The sequence below is a fragment of the Chiloscyllium punctatum genome, chromosome 1 (assembly GCF_047496795.1).
Source record: "Chiloscyllium punctatum isolate Juve2018m chromosome 1, sChiPun1.3, whole genome shotgun sequence".
NCBI classification, from domain to species: Eukaryota; Metazoa; Chordata; class Chondrichthyes; order Orectolobiformes; family Hemiscylliidae; genus Chiloscyllium; species Chiloscyllium punctatum.
The window spans coordinates 146,441,331-146,459,926 of NC_092739.1; the positions used below are offsets into that span (position 1 = coordinate 146,441,331).

The 18,596-nt window shown below is 44.8% G+C and overlaps 1 protein-coding gene and 1 long non-coding RNA gene across 4 annotated transcripts in view; one reads left to right on the forward strand and one right to left on the reverse strand.

Moving 5' to 3' along the window:
- rnf24 (ring finger protein 24) overlaps window positions 1–16,830 on the reverse strand; it is a 161,603-nt gene extending 144,773 nt beyond the window's left edge. For all 3 annotated transcript variants that reach the window (XM_072576782.1, XM_072576800.1, XM_072576791.1), the window contains exon 1: window positions 16,674–16,830. The gene's annotated coding sequence lies outside the window, so the exon portion shown is untranslated. The remainder of the gene's footprint in view (window positions 1–16,673) is intronic.
- Window positions 11,419–16,910, forward strand: LOC140481122 (uncharacterized). Its single transcript, XR_011961472.1, has 3 exons — window positions 11,419–11,500; window positions 13,058–13,274; window positions 16,821–16,910. It is a non-coding gene; the product is annotated as an uncharacterized lncRNA (long non-coding RNA).
- The last annotated feature ends 1,686 nt before the right edge of the window (window positions 16,911–18,596 follow it).

An 18,596-nucleotide genomic window follows, 5' to 3' on the forward strand; every position in this document is an offset into this window, starting at 1 on the left:
TCCAGATATTAGTTTAGTAAACATTTTGTTTCAAATGTTTCCAACGTGGTTACATTGTTCCCTAAATGAGGAGACCAATACCATACACAGTGCTCCAGATTTGGCCTCATCAGGACCTTGTACAACTGAGGCATTACCTCCCTATATTGCATTCAATCACCCTTGTAATAAATGATAACATTCTACCAGTTTTCCTTTATTACTTGCTGAACCTACATACTCACCTTTTGTGGTTCATAGACTGGGGCACAGAGATCCCTCGAATCTCAGAGTACTGCAATCTCTCCCCATTTCGATCACAGAAATGTTACGGTGCAGAAGGAGACAATCCAGCCCATAAAATGCTTTAATTCTATTCCGCCTACCAAAATTGGTGTTTTCCTACATTATATGCCATTGCTAGATCTTTGCCCAAAGACTGAACGTTCTCTTCATAACAAAGAATGAACACACAGTTTTCCCAGATCTCCCTCAAAGAAATCATTATTTTCTAGGTGGTCAGCAATATCTCAATACGCTCCCCTGATAATTGAAGAATCCTGTTGCACACATATAACCTACTGAGAGAAACAGTGTTTCATTAACAATCTTACTCATTTGTGAAAGCTGTAATTAAGGTTGGCTTGTGTAAATATTAATTGCAGTTCTGGATGCCAGAAAATGTTACGCTCCTGCCACTGTAGTAAATAGCATCCCTGTAACACCAACACCTCTCCCCTCACGTCCAACACACACACGCACGCACACACACACCAATCTGCATTCACGGACTGGTTCCAATTGCTGATGTACTTATCCTGCAACTTTATCAGAGATGTCCAACGGTTTTTACTGGTCTTCCCAGGCATTTTTCACACCTACCTGGAGCCTGTTTGAGATCCCAGAGCCTCTCCCAGCCATTTTTGTTTCAGGATTAATTTCTGGGAGCTGAGATCTGGGAGCTTTCTGTGGGACTCATAATCACAGCTTAGCAAACGTAATTGTTTGGTTTGACCGTCCAAGCACGATACTAAGGGAGTGCTGCGCTTTCTGAGGTACACTCTTTCAGAAGTGACATCAAATGGAAACATTGTCTGCCAGCTGGGAAGGTTTGCAATAAGGCCTCATGATTCTATTTCCAAGGAGAATGGAGATAGAGGGAATGTGGGGGGAGTGCCCTGGCCAGTATTCATTCTTCAATCAAGATCATAAAATAGAAGAACTGCTTATTATCATTTTGCTGTCTGTGGTTGCCTGCTGTGTGCGAGATGTAGTCTTGGTACACTTCAAACATATTTCAATGGAGTTCTTTGTGACACTTGCTGGTGGTGAAAGGCGCTACAAAAACCCAAGTAATTTTTTTCTCTCTTGTAACAAAAGTCATTTTTAACAATAATTTAAATGTTTTTCAACCACAATGTTACATCTCAAGAAGTACAAGTCTCACAGAGTGCAGAATAAACATGTGACACATTCAGAACACAAAACAACCGACTCTTTCAAACAGCACAACTGCTGCTTCCCTCACTAGGTAGCTCACTAAGAGTTACCAAGGTGTTGGTTGTGGCTTTGAATTGAGCTGGGCTGGGGGCCTCCTGCCTGTCTACCGGACTATAGTTCCCTGGCTTTTCCTTACCACCTTTCTTAAATAGTGGCACCACATTAGCTAAACTCCAGTCTTCTAGCACCTCACCTGTGATTATCGATGATACAAATATCTCGGCAAGGGTCCCAGCAATCACTTCCCTAGCTTCCCACAGAGTTCTACGTTACATTTGATCAGGATTAGAGGTGCTGGAAAGCACAGCAGTTCAGGCAGCATCCGAGGAGCAGTAAAATCGACGTTTCGGGCAAAAGCCTTTCATCAGGAATACAGGCAGAGTGCCTGAAGGGTGGAGAGATAAATGAGAGGATGGTGGAGGTGGGGAGAAAGTAGCATAGAGTACAATAGGTGAGTGGGGGAGAGGGTGAAGGTGATAGGCCAGGGAGAGGGGCGGAGTGGATAGTTGGAAAAGAAGATATGCAGGTAGGACAAGACAAGAGGACAATGCTGAGCTGGAAGTTTGGAACTGGGGTGAGGTGGGGGAAGGGGAAATGAGGAAACTGTTGGAGTCCACATTGATGCCCTGGGGGTGAAGTGTTCCGAGGCGGAAGATGAGGCGTTCTTCCTCCAGGCATCGGGTGGTGAGGGAGCAGCGGTGAAGGAGGCCCAGGACCTCCATGTTCTCGGCAGAGTGGGAGGGGGAGTTGAAATGTTGGGCCACAGGGCGGTGTGGTTGATTGGTGCGGGTGTCCCAGAGATGTTCCCTAAATTGCTCTGCTAGGAGGCGTCCAGTCTGCCCAATGTAGAAGAGACCGCATCAACAGCAACAGATACAATAAATGATAGAATATAGAACATAGAACATAGAAAAATACAGCGCAGTACAGTCCCTTCGGCCCTCGATGTTGCGCCGACCGAAGCCTACCTAACCTACACTAGCCCAATAACCTCCATATGCCTATCCAATGCCCGCTTAAATGACCATAAAGAGAGAGAGTCCACCATTGCTACTGGCAGGGCATTCCATGAACTCACAACCCGCTGAGTAAAAAATCTACCCCTAACATCTGTCCTATACCTACCACCCCTTAATTTAAAGCTGTGTCCCCTAGTAACAGCTGACTTCATGAGCGGAAAAAGGTTCTCACTGTCAACCCTATCTAAACCCCTAATCATCTTGTAGACCTCTGTCAAATCTCCCCTAAACCTTCTTTTCTCCAATGAGAAAAGCCCCAAGTGCCCCAGCTTTTCCTCATACGATCTTCCTACCATGCCAGGCAACATCCTGGTAAACCTCCTCTGCACTCATTCCAATGCCTCCACATCCTTCCTATAGTATGGTGACCAAAACTGCATACAATACTCCTGATGAGGCCGCACCAGAGTCTTATACAACTGCAACATGACCTCAGGACCCCGGAACTCAATTCCTCTACCAATAAAGCCCAGTACACCATATGCCTTCTTCACAGCACTATTTACCTGGGTGGCAACTTTCAAAGATCTGTGTACATGGATACCAAGATCCCTCTGCTCATCCACACTACCAAGTAGTCTACCATTAGCCCAGTAATCCATTTTCTTGTTACTCCTACAAAAGTGAATGACTTCACACTTAGCTACATTGAATTCCATTTGCCACCTTACTGCCCAGCTCTGCAACTTATCTATATCGCGCTGTAACCTGCCACATCCTTCTTCGCTGTTCACAACTCCACCGACTTTCATGTCTTCCGCAAACTTGCTCACCCAGCCTTCAAACCCCTCCTCCAGGTCATTTATAAAAATGACAAACAGCAATGGTCCCAAAACAGATCCTTGTGGAACACCGCTAGTAACTGCGCTCCAAGATGAACCTATACCATCAACTACTACCCTTTGTCTCCTTCCAGCCAGCCAATTCCTAATCCAAACCTCTAATGCACCCTCAATGCCATACCTCCGTAGTTTTTGCATTAGCCTGCCATGGGGTACCTTATCAAACGCCTTGCTAAAATCCATATACACCACATCTACTGCTTTACCCTCATCCACTTCCTTGGTCACCTTCTCAAAGAATTCAATAAGGTTTGTGAGGCACGACCTGCCCTTCACAAAACCATGCTGACTATCCTTGATCACATTATATCGATATTGGTGAATGTGCAGGTAAAACTTTGATGGATGTGGAAGGCTCCTTTAGGGCCTTGGATGGAGGTGAGGGAGGAGGTGTGGGCGCAGGTTTTGCAATTCCTGCGGTGGCAGGGGAAGGTGCCAGGACGGGAGGGTGGGTTGTAAGGGAGCGTGGACCTGACTAGGTAGTCACGGAGGGAACGGTCTTTGCGGAAGGCGGAAAGGGGTGGGGAGGGAAATATATCCCTGGTGGTGGGGTCTGTTTGGAGGTGGCAGAAATGTCGGTGGATGATTTGGTTTATGCGAAGGTTGATAGGGTGGAAGGTGAGCACCAGGGGCGTTTGTCCTTATTACGGTTGGAGGGTTGGGGTCTGAGGGCGGAGGTGCGGGATGTAGACGAGATGCGTTGGAGGGCATCTTTAACCACATGGGAAGGGAAATTGCGGTCTCCAAAGAAGGAGGTTATCTGGTGTGTTCTGTGGTGGAACTGGTCCTTCTGGGAGCAGATACGGTGGAGGCAGAGGAATTGGGAATACGGGATGGCATTTTTGCAGGAGGTAGGGTGGGAAGAGGTGTAATCCAGGTAGCTGTGGGAGTTGGTGGGTTTGTAAAAAATGTCGGTGTCAAGTCAGTCGTCATTAATGGAGATGGAGAGGTCCACGAAGAAGAGGGAGGTGTCAGAGATGGTCCAGGTAAATTTAAGGTCAGGGTGGAATGTGTTGGTGAAGTTGATGAATTGCTTAACCTCCTCGCAGGAGCATGATGTGGCGCCAATGCAGTCATCAATTTAGTGGAGGAAGAGGTGGGGAGTGGTGCCGGTGTAACTACGGAAGATGGATTGTTCTGTGTAGCCAACAAAGAGACAGGCATAGCTGGGGCCCATACGGGTGTCCATGGCTACCCCTTTGGTTTGGAGGAAGTGGGAGGATTAGAAGGAGAAATTGTTAAGGGTGAGGACCAGTTCAGCCAAACAAATGAGTGTGTCGGTGGAAGGCTACTGTTGGGGACGTCGAGAGAGAAAGAAACGCAGGGCTTGGAGGCCCTGGTCATGGCGGATGGAGGTGTAGACGGACTGGATATCCATGGTGAAGATGAGTTGATAGGGGCCGGGGAAACAGAAGTCTTGGAGGAGGTGGAGGGCGTGGGTGGTGTCTCGAACGTATGTGGGGAGTTCCTAGACTAGGGCGTTGGGGGCAGCAAGTTCTTGTGAAGTGTGATTCTTCCATTGGATTTTGAGGCTGGATAGCTGGGACATTTTTTCCCTCGACAGTCGGAGGCTGAGGGCTGACTTGATGACACTATGGTTTAACCTCATTGACTAATAAAATCATGAGGATCTTTTACCCAGGGTATGTGAGTTCCAAAACAAAAGGCATAGGTTTAAGCTGTGGGGAAGATTTAAAAGAGACCACAGGGGCAACTTCTTCACACAGAGGGTGGCGCATGTATAGAATGAGCTACCAAAGCAAATTACAGAGGCAAGTATAATTACAAAATTTAATAGACATTTGGACTGGTACAGGAGTAGAAAAGATTTAGAGGGGTTTGGGCCCAATGCAAGCAAATGGGACTAATTAAGTTTAAAGAGCATGGTTGGATAGAACAGAATCTCTACAGAATGGAAACGGGCTATTCGTCCCAACATTGACTCTCCAAAGAGCATCCCACCCAGAGTCACCACTTCTCCCCTATTCCGAAAACCTGCATTTCCCATGGCCAATCTACCAACCCACACATCTTTGGACTCGGGGAGGAAATCAGACCACCTGGAGGAAACCCACGCAGACACAGAGAGAATGTGCAAACTCCACACAGTCATCTGAGGCTCGAATTGAACCCAGCTCCCTGGTACTGGGAAGCAGCAGTGCTAACCACTGAGCTGCTGTGCCACCTTGGTTAGCATGGACAAGTTGGGCCGAAGGGTTTGTATCCGTGCTGTATCACTCTATGACTCTATATTGCTAATTTGTACTGATCTGCTCACTTGAGGGGGATACCCAGCTGACTCTACACCCAGGTACTGCAGAGAATAAGTGCATTCAAATGGAGAAAAAATGTTTCTGGATTTTAGATTGTTGGATTCAGTGCAATGGAGGAGACTTGCTTGTTCTTCTTAATAAGGAAACTGCAGCAGGACTGGTAATCACCCAGTCAAGGTGAGGTCATGAAAATGCCTCATCTGAGAAACTAATTAGATAGTTGGATGGGAGACCATTGGGTAGATGGTTAACAATGTCATCTCACTTCCTTCATGTGACAGTGAGCAATCCATCTTGATGTCTTTTCTGCTCATTGCTTAGTCACACCCATCTTTGTTCTACCTGTTTCCCAGCTCTGGGTGTGCTGATGTACCTTGGTGGATTAACCAGAGGCTCAGGCAGCACTCTGGTGAAAGCTGAGTTCAAATCCCACCGTAGTTCCATTTTAACAAAAGGGCTGATTTCAGGAAATGTGAGCACAAATCGTGTTGGATTGTTGGAACTTCTCAGCTCCTCCCATTACTGTCTTTTATGGTGGGTGGGGGGGAATGCCATGTTTTTTCCTGGTACTAGGCACATGTGACTCAATCCAGTTCTTTACCAGCTGCCCTCTGAAGTGGCTTAGCTAGCAAGCTCCACATCCTCTCTATTACCGGGACTCTTCTATTCAGAGGAAGAGGCTATGTCAGTCTGCCATGAATAGGGAAATGGAAACTGCATCCCTGTGATATTGCCGGCAATATTCTTGACAATATTCTCATTCACACTGGTTCCTAAACAATAGGGTAAAGTGAAGGTAACAACAAAGGCTTCTAAAGCAGATACAGCGAGTTACAAGCTTCATCCTGCAGACTCACCAAAATATAGGCATCAACAGAGCTCAAAAAGAAGTAATGTTTCTAAGATGAAATAATAAACAAGCAGAAAGCAAAGGTAATAAAATGTCAACAGCCTTGTTTGTAGAGCAAACAGAAACTGCTAATCTTGAGATACTGTATCTAGTGCAGGTTTAGGTTTCTGGCGTTCTGAGCTAAAAGCTCTAGAAAGAGGGGGAGAGAGAGATCAGCCAAGGAGTTCACTTCAGTCAGAGCCATGTTTCAGGGAGACCGGGTCGTGGGAAATATGGCCTCAGCCCACCTGCTTCCACAGAATGGATGTCTGGAGACCAGCCAAGAATAGATCATGGGGCTCTGAAGTCAGGTGAACCACTGCTCTTTTAAAAATCTGGTGTCACGCACAGACACCTGGGAATCACTGGCCCAAGACCGTCCAAAAAGGAAGAGGAGTATCTGGGAAGGTGTTGAGCACCCCAAGACTTACTGTCAGGAAATGGTGGAAGTCAGGGGAGAACAGCGAAAGAAGCGCACAGCCACACCGAAGCCCCACCCCTTCCCATTACCACCACCTGCCCCAACTATAACAGAGCTTCTAATAACCACATCGGTCTGTACAGCTTCATACGCTCTCACTATGATAGTGAACAAGAGTCATCTTCATCTGAGAGGGGCTGTCAATGAATGATACCTACCAACCTACTTTACACAGGACAGAAGCACAACAAAGCTCCAGGGACAATATGCTCCACTTTTTAAAAAGCCTCAAAGAAAACAATCACTAATTCATAAGTTTCTCCTTTGAAAAAAAATACCTTTTGCTACAGGGCAACTATCCTGAAGTTCATCCAAACCTTTTAAAATGATAACAATAGAAACTTCAAGCACTTGAAATCTCTTTAGCTTCTGTCAATAATTGTTGCTCAATGAGCAGTAAAGATCACAGAGCCAGAGCTTTCAAACAAGCAATACGTTCCCTGGGGCCCACCTGCTTCCACAGAATCGATGTTTGGAGATCAGCCAAGAATAGATCATGAGGCTCTGAAGTCAGGTGAACCACTGCTCTTTTAAAAAAATTGTCTTGATTCCACAAAAATAGCAGAGGACTCAGACATACCTGTCTTTGTACTGGAGCTGTCCAAGTCAGGGGTACTAGCTGTGGACATGAATCACAGCTCTGGAGAACGCAGGCCACAATGTGGAGCACCAGTAAACATTCTTCATCAGTTATCTCTCCTTAGTCCTGCTCCTCGGATGCTGCCTAGCCTGCTCAACGTTTCCAGCACTACACTCACAACATTTGTCAATCACAGAAGGGTATTCAGGTTTTTGTTACATTCTGGGTTAAGGAATCAGGCCCCAGTCTGGAATGGGAATCAAATCCTATGTGAGAATCATAGAGTCATAGAGATGTACAGCATGGAAACAGACCCTTCGGTCCAACCTATCTACGCCGACCAGATATCCCAACCCAATCTAGTCCCACCTGCCAGCACCCGGCCCATATCCCTCCAAACCCTTCCTATTCATGTACCCATCCAAATGCTTCTTAAATGTTGCAATTGTACCAGACTCCACCACATCCTCTGGCAGCTCATTCCATACATGTACCACCCTCTCTTTCAAAAAGTTGCCCCTCAGGTCTCTTTTATATCTTTCCCCTCTCACCTTAAACCTATGCCCTCTAGTTCTGGATTCCCTGACCCCAGGGAAAAGACTTTGCCTATTTACCCTATCCATGCCCTTCATAATTTTGTAAACCTCTATTAGGTCACCCATCAGCCTCTGACACTCCAGGGAGAACAGCCCCAGCCTGTTCAGACTCTCCTTATAGCTCAAATCCTCCAACCCTGGCAACATCCTTGTAAATCTTTTCTGAACCCTTTCAAGTTTCACAACATCTTTCCGATAGGAAGGAGACCAGAATTGCACGCAATATTCCAAAAGTGACCTAACCAATGTCCTGTACAGCCGCAACATGACCTCCCAACTCCTGTAATCAATACTCTGACCAATAAAGATAAGCATACCAAACACCTTCGACACTATCCTATTTACCTGCGACTCCACTTTCAAGGAGCTATGAACCTGTACTCTAAGGTCTCTTTGTTCAGCTACACTCCCTAGGACCTTACCATTAAGTGTATAAGTCCTGCTAAGATTTGCTATCCCAAAATGCAACACCTTGCACTTATCTGAATTAATCGCCATCTGCTACTTCTCAGCCCATTGGCCCATCTGGTTAAGATACTGTTGTAATCTGAGGTAACCCTCTTCGCTGTCCACTACATCTCCAATTTTGGTGTCATCTGCAAATTTACTAACTGTACCTCTTATGCTCTCATCCAAATCATTTATGTAAATAACAAAAAGTAGAGGGCCCAGCACCTATCCTTGTGGCAGTCCATTGGTCACAGGCCTCCAGTCTAAAAAACAACCCTCCACCACCATCCTCTGTCTTCTACCTTTGAGCCAGTTCTGTATCCAAATGGCTAGTTCTCCCTGTATTCCATGAGATCTAACCTTGCTAATCAATCTCCCATGGGGAACCTTGTCGAACGCCTTACTGAAGTCCATATAGATCACATCTACCGCTCTGACCTCAGCAATCCTCTGTTATTTCTTCAAAAAACTCAATCAAGTTTGTGAGACATGATTTCACACGCACAAAGCCATGTTGACTATCCCTAATCAGTCCTTGCTTTCCAAATACATGTACATCCTGTCCCTCAGGATTCCCTCCAACAACTTGTCCACCACCGACGTCAGGCTCACCAGTCTATAGTTCCCTGGCTTGTCCTTACCAACCTTCTTAAACAGTGGCACGACATTAGACAACCTCCAGTCTTCAGGCGTCTCACCTGTGACTATCGATGATACAAATATCTCAGCAAGAGGCCCAGCAATCACTTCTCTAGCTTCCCAAAGAGTCCTAGGGTACACCTGATCAGGTCCTAGGGATTTATCCATCTTTACCCGTTTCAAGACATCCAGCACTTTCTCCTCTGTAATCTGGACATTTTGCAAGGTGTCACCACCTATTTCCCTACAGTCTACATTAGATTAGATTACATTACAGTGTGGAAACATCTTCCATATCCTTTTCCACAATGAATACTGATGCAAAATACTCATTTAGTATCTACCCCATTTTCTGCGGCTCCACTCAAAGGCTGCCTTGCTGATCTTTGAGGGGCCCTATTCTCTCCCTAGTTACCCTTTTGTCCTTAACGTATTTGCAAAAACCCTTTGGATTCTCCTTAATTCTATTTGCCAAAGTTATCTCGTGTTCCCTTTTTTCCCTCTTAAGTATACTCCTACTGCATTTATACTCTTCTATGGATTCACTCAATCTATCCTGTCTATACCTGACATATGCTTCCTTCTTTTTCTTAACCAAACCCTCAATTTCTTTAGTCATCCAGCATTCCCTATACCTACCAGCCTTTCCTTTCACCCTGACAGGTATGTACGTTCTCTGGATTCTTGTAATCTCATTTCTGAAGGCTTCCCATTTTCCAGCTATTCCTTTACCTGTGAACATCTGTCCCAATCAGCTTTCGAATGTTCTTGCCTAATACTTGGCCCATACCAAGTGAATCCTTCCTATTCATATACCCACCCAGATTCTTTTTAAATGCTGTAATTGTACCAGCCTCTACCATTTCCTCTGGCAGCTCATTCCTTACACGCACCACCCTCTGTGTGAAAAAGTTGCCTCTTGGGTCCCTTTTAAAACTTAACCTTCTCACTTTCAACCTATACTCTCTAGTTTTGGACTCCCCCTACTCCAGGGGTAAGACCTATTTACCCTATCGATGCCCCTCATGGTTTTATAAACCTCTTTCATGTCACCCCTCAACCTCAGACACACCAGGGAAAAAGCCCCAGCCTATTCAACCTCTCCCTATAGCTCAAACCCTGCGACACTGGCAACATCCTTGTAAATCTTTTCTGAACATTTTAAAGTTTCACAACATCCTTCCAATAGGAGGGACACCAGAACTGCATACAGTATTCCAAAAGTGGCCAAACCAATCTCCTGTACAGCTGCAACATGATCTCCCAACTCCAATACTCAAAGCATACTGTCTGTGTGGAGTTTGCACGGTCTCCCAGTGCGTGTGTGGGTCCTGTCTGGGTGCTCTGGTTTCCTCCCACAGTCCAAAGATGTGCAGGTTATGTGGGTTGGTCATGCTAAATTGTCTGGGGATGTGTAGGCTAGGTTGATTAGCCATGGGAAATGGAGGTTCAGGGAAAGGATGACAGGCTGGGTCTGGGTGGGATGCTGTTTGTAGGATAGGTGCGGACTCAATGGGCCGAACAGCCTTTTCTCATACAGTAGGGATTCAACAATTCTAATATCTGCTTTGATGGATTCTTCATCACCTGACTCTGAATTTGGTTACAGTGGTTATGAATAAAATTTCAGAGTCCTAATTATCCCGAAGATACTCAGTTTGCCAAAGGACCTGAAAGAAGTGTTCAACTCCCTGAGTAATACAGACACGTTGTTTCAGACAGGCTGTGCACAGCTTAAAACATAGCTGAACCAAAATTACAAGGGACATGAACTGATTGCGTGCAGGGCGTGTGCTATGTTGGACACCGGAGCACCTATTTCAATCTGAGACTTTGTTTTTTTACACAGCTGACCCAGTGTCTTGGCCAAATGCCTCCCTCAATGCATTATAATTCAAAAGAATTCCAGCCATTTATGTGCTGTTGATGCAACTTGTGTGTTATATGTAAATGTATGGATTGTTTTTTTTCTCCTTTCTGAAAGTGTGTACTCGTGCTAAGGAACAGGTCCACCCAAGTGATCACTCTTCATGTCTGTGCAGTGAATGGGGTGAGGCATTGCAGCCAAACACAAACTTCTCTCTATCCGCCCTCTGAGCTGCACCCAATGAACTGATGTCAATAAGTCTCTGGGTGGATACATTTGAGTTCTATGAAAACACTTGAAGAGACACATGTATTTTGCAGATTTCCTGACTGTCTTTGGTAATGATGCCTGACTTACAGTGTAAACTGTATCCATGCAATACAAGGTAAGATATTAGAACATGAGGAAAACATTATTGGGATTGGGAAAAGCCAGTGAGGATTTATGAAAGGCACATCATGCTTCACAAATCTACAGCAGTTTTGTTAAGGATGTGACTAGTGAAATATCTAAGGGAGAATCATTGGATGCAATGTATTTGGATTTTCAGAAGGCTTTCCACAAAACCTTTCAGAAGAGATTAGTGGGGCAACGCTAAAGCAGCTGAAATTGGGGTAATACATTAGCATGGATTTGGAATTAGGTGTCAGAGACATAATGGAGCATGAGAATAAATGTTTTTTCTCCAATAGGTACACAATGACGAGTGGGATGCCACAGGCATCAGTGCTTGGTCCCAGCTATATAAATGACTTGGATGAGGGAGCCAAATGCAATATTTCCAAGTTTGCTGATGACACAAAACTAAATGGCAAGTTCAGTTGTAGGGATGCAAGTAGGCTTCAAGATGATTTGGACAAGTTGAGTGAGTGGGTAAAGATATGGCAGATGCAGTACAATGTGGTGAAATGTGAAGTTGTACACTTTGGTGTGAAGAGCAGAAAGGAAAAGTATTATTTAAATGGTGATATATTGAGAAATGTGGATGTACGGAGGGTTCTTGCGTAAACAGGCAGGTGCTGTGAGCAAATGATACGTTAGCTTTCATTGCCTGGATTTAAGTTCAGCAGCAGGGATGTCTTACTGCAATTATACAGGGCCTTGGTGAGAGGATACCTGGAAGTAATGCGTGCAGTTTGGTCTCCCTACTACAAAAGGAAATACTTGCCCACACAGACAGCATAGCTGAGTTTCACCAGACTATAACAGGATGGCAGGACTGTCCTATGAGGAAAGATTGATTCACCTGAGACTGTATTCACTAGAATTTAGAAGGATAAGAGGGAATCTACTTTGGTTGGGGATTCTCAAACTGGGGCCACATTAGGACTGAGATCAGGTAAACTTTCTTCACTCAAATTGTAATGATCCTGTGGAATTCACTGCTACAGAAGGCTATGGAGGCTAAATCGCTGAATATATTCTAGGAAGAGATCGATAAATATTTAGATTTTAATGAGATCAAGGGATATGGGGAGAAAATGAAGATATGGCATTGCATATCCCCATGACCCTACTGAATGATAGAGAAAGTTCAAAAGGGTTGAATGGCCTACTTTTGCTCCTAATTTCTATGTTTCTAATAAGCTACCTTGTTATCTAAGACAAGTGTCTCTTCAGTTTAGATTCAGTTGTGGTCTATCCTCCACCACTGAAGTTAGACTCAGTGTAACAAAGGCAGAATTGTAATAGAAAACTACCCAGACCAGAAAACGACAGGCTACTGATAATGATACCAGAGAATACATCAACCAGCATGTATTTACATTATTATTATCTTTATGTTCCTGAAAAATCTTGCATGATCAAATTCTAAAACTGTCCCTGACCACTTTGAATGTCACGTACACTGCGGTTAACATGAAACAAAGCGAGTCTTTACTATTCCACTTAACATCTCCTATACTGAGGCGATAACATCTCATATGCTTCCTATTACAAGACTGGAACTGCATTTCCGATGTCAGCAGAGAGCCCACATTACAGGACAGTTAGCCCCACTCCTGTCGTGGAGTCTTTGGACCCAGGGACTAAACACTTCAAATGCAGCTGTGACCCAGATGAAGCTGGGAGGGGTGAATGAAGGTGACAGGAAGCTACAGCCAACTTGTTAACGATACTATGCAGATGATCTCACGTGGCTTTGATCTTCTATGAAGGTATGTGAGTTATGCTAATGGTATCTGCGACAATCTCTGACTGATTCTCAAACCTGCTGCACAAGTACAAAAGTCAAATCTCTCCATTGTGCATTTGTGGCCCAAAAATGCCATAGAACACACAATGACACAACATCTGCTTCGCAAATACATAGAAGATGTCACAGTTATACATTTCTGACATTGTTACCCAAATAAACCTCCTTGTAGAGCAGACTCAGAGGGGCTGAATGGCCCTCTCATTGTTCATTGATAAGTACCGTATTATCATTGTTAGTAATTTACATTGACATCAGCCATAAGATAGGAGAGGAGTAAAATTAGAGACAAAGATTTTCTAACATTCCCACATAGCTCAGCTTGCTGAGACGATGGAAGAAAAATATTAGGGAGACCCACTATCCATAGACATCAATTCCAAGAATCAATACACAGAATAATCTGGTATAAAGCGGAGGTAGACTCCCCCCTTCTGGGAATTAAAACCGAAACACCCAAAGAGAAACTCCTCATCCTATAATTTATAAAAAGAACGTGAAGGATGTTGTAACCTGGTTTTCAGAAACTTCCAGTGGTTGAATAAAATAAATTCTTGACACTCACTTCAAAATCAGCATGCATCCGTTTATTTAACTAACTCTAACAGTGAACAAATTAACTAAACTAATAACCAACTGAATAAACCCCTTCTAAGTACTAAATATTCCTGAATAAAACAAGATTCTAATAATGTGCTGTTCCAATAAATAGAAATCCCACTCATATACAAAAACTGGAATTTAGTCTCTCAAAATTACGGCCAGATTATGTGTCTTCTGGAATGTTCTGTGCCTCTTTCCATCAAATCTTCTGTCAGGAATGCTTCCTCTGATTCTTCTGTCAGGAACACCTTTTTCCATCATTGGTACCATTTTGTTTCAGATGATGCTTTCTCTAATACATAATTGACTGTGAGAGCCAATTTCTGTTTCGAGAGCTGAGGGCCATTAGCTCTGGTGGATGGTAGTTAGCTCTGGGGTCTTTGTCTAACTGTCCCTTTCTTTTATATCCTTCATAATATATCAATATTTCTTACAATAGGATTGATCCTATGTTGTCAAAACCATCAGATTTAAATTTAGTAGGTCCTTGGGATCTAAGGGCCTGGCTCAAATGATTGGCTAAATTCAAAATTTGTTTTTTTATCCAAAATTGCTGCTTGGCCTGCTAACTGCATGGCCTTTCAATAGAAATGTTTCAGTTCAGACTCTCTGTGTACTGCCAAACTCAGGCTGCTGCTCACAGATATCCATTTTAAATCTCTAACCAGAAAATGCACATAATCTTTTAAAGGGACCGTGCAATGCTTCCCCATTTTACATTTGTACAAACACCAAACCATAACTTCCTGCCTCCCAATCTACATATACTCTCCCCAAATTTGCGACACATGGAGAACAGAAGAGGCCCTTTAGCCCATCAAATCTGTACCACCAAAAATGTAGTAAATCTTTACCAGTCCCATGTTCTGGGCCCATAACCTTAAGAATAAAAAAAATTAGCAGGAAAAAAGAAATTGGGCCCATGATCTTGACCATCTTGAAGAACAAAGGCATCTAACATCTTGGTTCAAAAGCTGCCAAAAGCTGCCATCTTGACAGTGAAGCTCGGCTGAAGTACCAACTGTGAGCTCAAATGCAAGGGCACGTGAAATTTCGAGAATCTTCACAGCTACAAGTCTCCCCCACTGACCAAACAACATAATCGACCAAATTCACAATACTCCATCTGTTTCCGAAAGATCCACCAAGCATCATAACACATAGGGTCCCCAATACCCTCCCTGTGTCGCAGACAGCCACTAAGCACCATAATGCACTGGATCCACAATACTCTCACCATGTCGGAAAGATCTGCCAATCACCATAACACACTGGATCCACAATAGTCTCCAAGGGTCTGAGAGATCCACCAAGCACCATAACCAACAGGATTCCCAATTCTCTCCCATGACCAAGTGATCCACCAAGCACTGCCAGCATTCTACTGACTAGCGCCCAAAAGCCCAAAGTTTCCTTTGGGCTAACAGCAAAATACTGCAGATGCTACAAATCTGAAACAGAGTTAATTTTTCAGATCCACTATGACTCATTTGAAACAAAGAGCTTTCTCCCCAGTTGTCTGTGTTTATTTCCTTTGGACAGAGGAACTCAACACTGCTGCTGGCTGCAGAGAAGTGTCAATGGACACCAGATAGAGTTGGCACCAGTTACTAAGGGGGCTCAGGCAGATGGGCAATGCACCCAGTTCCAAATGCTCTGAGAGAGGGGCCAGAGTAACCTGCTGCACTTTCTGAGATATGCTCCAATCTGTCAGCACAGGGGGATGGTGAGGGAGTCTGTTTCACTGACAGGCAGCCTGCTCAAAGTCCAACTGCCCTCACCAACACACACACACACCCACCCACATACATACCTACACACACTCAAACTCTCTCTCTCTCACACACACACACAAACATATAAAGGGGCAACCCCTTCAGCCAGTGACTGGTAGAGAAATAGAGACCAGCCTGAGTCAAACACAAGGTAAAAACGAGGAGTGCAGATGCTGGAAACCCGAGTCTGAATTCGAGGTCAGGCAGCATCCGAGGAGCAGAAAAATCGACGTTTCGGGCAAAAGCCCTTCATCAGGAATCGAGTCCTGAGTCAAACACAAGTCTACCACCAGTATCACTCTGGTCTGGGATGTTGCAATTGCGGTCTGGAAAATCTTCAGTCTGTCAAAGGGTTGAGGCGGGGGGGGGGAGTGGGAAACATTCAGAGCCCCCGCAACTGAGCGACTGATTGGCTCAGGGACTCTGCCCAACGATGGAGTGGAGTTTCTCTCCTGTCTGCACACAGTCTGCTCTCTCTCCCTCTAAAATTACTCTGCTCCATACAGAATCACAGAGTCATAGAGAGAGGGCTGCAAACAGCCCCTTCCCAGTTCATAGAGTACTGCACAGCCCCCAGCTTCACTGAATGGGAAATAAGCAGGTTTCTAGGAGATGCTTCATCCATCTTCTCAGGACTGTCCTTCAGGACTTGCCACTACCACCTCTTTGCAAAAGTTTTCGTAAAAAGCAAAACAAACACATATGCATATTAAAGAATGTGCAATTTAAGATCAATGTCTAAGGGTGAGTTAAACGTCCCATGTTTAAAAAGACAACTATTCAATTATTTTTAAATATCAACATATCATCAGAACAGTCTTGTCCAGGCTGGGAATAGTGCAAAGGGGTTACCCGCTGGGTTATCTATACAGCTATATCATAAAATATGATAACCAAGTAAGGCAATTCTTCACAAATTCGCCTTTAATTATATTCCTGCAAATTAATATATATATTTTAAAAAGATACACCTGAAAACTCACCAAAATTGCAACTCGTTCTGTAACACGAAAGCGAAATAAATCGTTCCTGTCCGCAGTATTTTGTCTTGCAGAAATTAAAATGTGTGTGTTTTATTTTGTAAATTATGCAGTAGTAATGGACGTAGCGCTCTCTCCTTCTCTCTCCAGCTCTGGGATGGATTACAGAGGAAGCGAGACAGACGCAGTGACAGGAATAGCAAGGTTCACCCGGACCGGAGCAGGCTGCCGCTGCTGTTCAAACCTTCCTTCTCGATTTTAAGATTGCACTTGTTTTGTTTTTAAAACCCCACCTCCCGCCCCCCCCTTCCAAAAATAAATAAATAACGTCGTGCTTCTGGTGGGGGCCCTTCTCACTTTTTGTCTGATTAATCTCTGCACATGTGGGTGAAGGAAGAGGAGAGGTGCTCTCCCATAAAGACTTTAACGCACGTAGCCAGCCAGCCAGCGCTGTCTGCCTGCTCTCTGCTGTGAGAAATCAGCGTCAGCAAACAGGAATGTTCTGTGTGGCTGAGGGGAGAGAGAGAAAAAAAATGTACAGGGATTTATAGGTTCACATTCCCTCACACCCGCAAACGAACACGCCTTCTCTTGTCCGCAAAGCCTTCTTTTTGGAGCAGGGATTTTTTTTTGTTTCGGTCAGTCGATTTGCTGGCTGGATTATGTTGTATCTTTTCCCCTCCACGTGGCCTGTTGTTCGCTTGGCTCAGCTCTGAGGTACAAGCCCAAGCACGACTTTGTGTTTAGCAAGTGCCCACAGCACTTGTCCAAGTCCTAAATGCATCAGTGAGTGCCCAGTCCTGGATCTTTCTGTGCTGGGGCCCCCTGTGCAAAAGCACAAACACACACACGCACCACAAAACCACCTTCAGGAGATCCTGCGTCTTTTTTTTACACATTCCCTCCTCCCCCTCCTACTTATCTGGGAGGCTGTGCCCACCATATGATCTGAGACAATCCTGCTACCAGAAACTGAAACGATTTGCCGGGAAAATCAGTGTGAGTTTATCGGGCCTGCTCTAACCAGTGTAAATGCAACTTGTGGTGACCAAAAGGACACAGAATTGACTGTCCCCACCCTGAGGTGAGTTGGAGGAATGGGTTTATTTGACGAGGTGGGATGAGGGTACCAGGTAGGAACTGTGCCTGTCCTCTCATGAACTCAATAACTATGGATACTGGAAATCTGAAACAGACACAGCATGCTGGAAAAACTCAACTGTTTTAAATTTCCTACAGTGTGGAAACAGGCCCTTCAGCCCAACAATTCCACACTGATCCGCCCGAGAGTAACCCACCCAGACCCATTTCCCTCTGACTAATGCATCTAACAGTATGGGCAATTTAGCATGTCCTGCACATCTTTGTGGCTGTGAGAGGAAACCCACACAGACACAGGGAGGATGTGCAACCTCCACACAGACAGTTGGCCAGGCTGGAATTGAACCTGGGACCCTGGTGCTGTGAGGCAGCAGTGCTAATCACCGTGCCACCCCTTAAGACAGGCAGGTTCGTCCGTGATTTGAACCCAGGATCTCTCGCAAGTCTGCGTGGTAGAATACCCAAAGCGAGAATTATACCCCTAGACCAACCAGCCACAGGCCACTTCACAAGTTGATAAAATCATGAGGGACAGAGATAAGGTGAATAGCCGTGGTCTTTTTCTCAGCATAGGAGAGTCCAATGCTAGAGGGCCTAGGTTTAGTGAGAGAAGAAAGAATTAAAAAGTACCCGAGGGGCTGCGTTTTCACACAGAGGGTGGTGCGTGTATGGAATGAGCTGCCAGAGAAGGTGGTGGAAGCTGGTACAATTACAACATTTAAAAGGCACCTGAATGGGTACATGAGTTGCAAAGGTTTGGAGAGATTTAAGCCAAGTGATGGCAAATCGGTCAGAGTATTGAGTACAGGACATTAGTTAGATCAC